Source organism: Nematolebias whitei, chromosome 5, assembly GCF_014905685.2.
Source record: "Nematolebias whitei isolate Nwh7 chromosome 5, NemWhi1, whole genome shotgun sequence".
Taxonomy (NCBI): domain Eukaryota; kingdom Metazoa; phylum Chordata; class Actinopteri; order Cyprinodontiformes; family Rivulidae; genus Nematolebias; species Nematolebias whitei.
Genome location: NC_056502.1, coordinates 21110422 through 21114696, shown reverse-complemented (window position 1 = coordinate 21114696; position 4275 = coordinate 21110422).

Here is a 4275-nt window from a genome sequence, read left to right as displayed (position 1 = left end):
GATAGATAGATAGATAGATAGATAGATAGATAGATAGATAGATAGATGCTGAAGGTTTAAAAGCAGCTTTTCTTTCTTTCCTTATCTCCAAGGGCACTTGGCTTCAGCTGCAGAATGTGGCTGAATAGAAGAAGCAGAAATGTGAAAAACGCACAAAAGAAAATGTTTTGATGCAGTTAGCAGAACATCGCTGCTGTGGATTTGATTTATAATATTTTGTCAAGACAAAACCTTCTGCGTTACCTTGGAGCTATGCTAACTCCCACACATATCCAAGGAGAAAGAGGTTTTTTAGCATAAAATTAATATTAATAAAACAACAGAAAAACATTTGGTGTAGGAGCTTTACAGTGCAAGTTCACAGGTTCGACTTGCTTTCACTCACATGAAAGAAATATCAAAAGTGTTTCCATGAACTCTCAGGGAAATTACACGCATCGAAAGGATGGACATGGACAAGTGTGAACAGTTGTTATCACGTTAAATTATCTTTTCATTTTCTTCCGCTTGTTCTGGAGTAGAGTTGCAGGGGCAGCTGGCTCAGACTCATCCCACAGCCACCTCTTCCAGGAGGATTGGCAGTCCCAGGACAGCCAGGAGATGGGCGTGTCCTGGGTCTCCTTCCAGTTGGACATTTCTGAGGCATCCAGAGCAGCTCTTCTGGGTCTCTCCCAGATAACTGAATTCATCTCTGAAAGGTGGCTGACAGGCTTTCTGTCAAGGAATGCAAGGCCTTTAATCAAATATCAAGCTGGGGTGGAAATTTTCTTATACACAAATTGATTTTAAAGCTAAATATTTTTTGCTCAATAACTACCATATTTTTCAGACTGTAAGATGCACCAGATAAGGCGCAATATTAATGAATGTGTCTGTTTTCAGACGCACCGGATTAAAAGGAGCATTAAGCAAAACTAAAACATTTTGATATATTTTTAAACGTCGTGTACCACATAAAATCGGTTTGAGGTCAGCACAACCAGAATTAATACATAAGATGCGCCTAGGCCTGTCACGATAACAAATTTTACTGCCCGATTAATTGTCTGAGAAATTATTGCGATTAACTATAATAGTGTTTCAAATTTGACAATAATTAATAATTATTGTCAAATTTAAGAAGAACGGTTGGTTAATTTGTTTTAAGTGTAGTACCTTTTTTTGCCCACCGGATGACAGTATAAGACTGTTTAAACCAAAGGATGGATAGTGAGGTAGCGAGCAGCGTGTCTCTTCGAGAAAAATGGGAGGGAGGCTCCTTGACGTGACATGGGCTGTCTCCCTTCGGTTCTCAAAATGCCGGACGCTTGGTGTGATTTGAGCTCTTTAGAATCAGAATCAGAATAAACTTTATTGGCATTGCTCCGAGATACAACGAGAATATGTACATACAGTCATCCGAAAGATGGGCGGAGTGCACGAAGCTGCAACTATAGAAAGCGCGGCTCTCTTATTCTTATTCAGAATAATATTTTGCTTAGATGAGAAAAGGAAAGAAAACATGAGGAGAGACGGTATATAAAAAAAAAGATCTCTCACTTCGTGTCCTAGACGGGGCATGATTTGAGGCATCAAAAAGTTGGCATAGTATTTTTCACACAAAGTTTTTAATATAAAAAATCAGTCAACAAGTTCTCAGCTTCTTTTTGCAAAAAATAACAACATTTTTACATGAAGGCACAGGTTTCAACTGTGAATTTTGGAGCTTTGATAAGATGGAGGTTTTTTTTCTCATGGTTGGCCTGTTAGCTTAGCTCGTAGCTTAGCTTCTCAGCTTGGGTGCTTTTAACGATTCAAAAATACAATTTTGGATGGTTAAAACAGATTTTAAAGAGAAAGTGAGGGGTCAGTGAAGAGCACCAAAGTTGAGCCTTTTTGTCATCCAGTGTTTTCAGTAGAAAGAGAGCGACACGAAGAAACGATAAAGCCGATAAATGCAAATGAGGTAAATAATTTTCTTTTATTACACAATTAATTGATTTATTGTTTATTGCGACAGGCCTAGGCGCACCAGACTGTAAGGTTTACTGTTGATTGTTAAGAAAATTAAAGGATTTAAGTGTGCCGTCCGAAAAATACAATAATGTTTATAATATGACGAAATATTCCTTTTCACAATAAGTTGAATTAAATTGTCATAAGGTATTCAAAAGTAGAGAATGGTTGCATGTTCACCACCATGCTACATCTGTACCATAGCATTAAACAAATCACAGCAGGCGGAGGTTCATCAGTAATGCAGCAGCATGAGTTGTAATCCGTCGAGCAGCTACTCTGCTGGGGCACAGCAGAGTAATTGGTTAGTGGACTTAGCATAAACTGCTCGAAAAGACTCGGGCACATTGCTGAGACTTTGGATGAGGTCTCTTGAGAACCCCAATTAAAAAGCAGGATGCAGAATATGGGATTAGTGAGTGAACAAACAAGGGACGCCTTGCTGCTTGTAAAGCAGTCCGTGTCATGTCCTGAGAGAACAGAGCTGCATTTATTATGTGTATCTTTTATTATATTTTCAGGTCATTAATGATTAAAAAAAAAAATAAACAAGTTGACCCTTCTGTTCTGAAAATCAATCAACCTTTATTTATACAGGTAAATCCCATTGAGCCTCGAGGACTCATTTACAAGAGAGACCTGAAAATGTGTTCTTTCAAACTGATTCTTTCTTTAAGTTTTCATTTGTGTCACAAATTCACATTAATTAGTTGATGCCAATCACAGTCTGATTTAACGTTGGTTTTGCACAATAGAAGATGATCGAACTACTACATCACAATCAGAAAAAAAGTACACCAGGTATTTCATCGAAGTTTTACTGTTCGACTTTGATAGAAAAACAATTACGGCATTTGAAAATATGTTTCATAGAATTCCAAAGATTAGTCAAACAAGTTTAAAATGATTAATTAAGTGTTGAAGAAAATCTCTCACTAACGTTGTTTACCCAAAACAACCACACTCAATGGTAGGAGAAGATTTTTTACTGGTATTTTATGCTTGCAAAGTCAGCTTTCAAGAGACATTAATTAAATATATCACATACATAGATGTATGAAAACCAGTCACAGAAAAAGGCCATGAGCCACGTTATCTGCCTGCTGTTATACTCCTCTCAGCTCAGAGTGTGTCCTTGAAGCCTGCTGCAGTCTTCTTACACAGCGCCCTCTGTTTACACAAACATGTGGTTCATGGGCAGAGATAAGATAACGTGTCTTGGGAGACAGTTTCAGCTTGTTTTAGTCTTTTTGTTCTCAGTGCAGAGGAGAAGAATGTTCTCAGCCATAGTAATAAAATCATCCATAACCTTTGACCAAACCATCTTATCACCAGCAAACTGGTTAGTCCACTATGTGATGGTGCTATTTATAAGACTGAGTTTGTTGTGGCTCCTCAGACTGATGAAGTCTTTTGGATGAAAAACGAAACGTTTCAACAAACAGAAACGTCCAGAGGACCTGACTTAATGTTGTTGGATTTCTTACCTGGATTACTGAGCATGAACTTTGACCCTCCCCCATTAAAGTAGTTTGTTGCCAACAGTCATGATCCAGTGGGAGAATGAGACCCTGGATGTTGCTTAATGAAGCTTTTATAAAATAATAATTGTATGTACATCTACAAATAATGAACTTTAGGATTCAGTTTAACTTGACAGGAATGAGCCAACACAAAAAAACAGCTGTAATTCAGCGAGATTTATAAACGTTCAGGTAAAATTAGTCATCCCTGACACAACAGCTAACACAAGATTTTTGTTTAAATCTTTGGCTTGCACAGTGGCAGGATGTCTGTATTTCTTTGGCTTCAGAGGCGAGTTGATGAAGTCATTGTGTAATTAATGGTTGTTTCAGCCAGTGGATTGTAAGTTAGTCTCTGTCGCTCTAAACAGAAAACAATACAAACATAATAAATACATAAAAACAAAATGATCGTCAAGAGTGGATTAACTTCCGCACTGAGACTGATTTCTTTCACTGTTTTTTTTAGTAAACCATTCAGTGATGCACTGAAGTGGTCTCCCCCTCTCTGTATTTCTACGGGAGTGGGGGTAATTCAATATGGCGCCTGTAACCAAACCCCAGCTGCACACAGGATGTGTCCGGTGTCGGTGCCTGCTGATCAGACACAGCTCGTTTTCATTCCAGCTCACGGTTAGTTGTGTGATCATGTAACAATGTCAGAACCACACTTGATGAGTGGGAGATGCTGAGCAGTGATTGCCTGCTGCTATGAAAGCTGCAAAATATTCACACAGCTTGATTTCTGCATGCACTT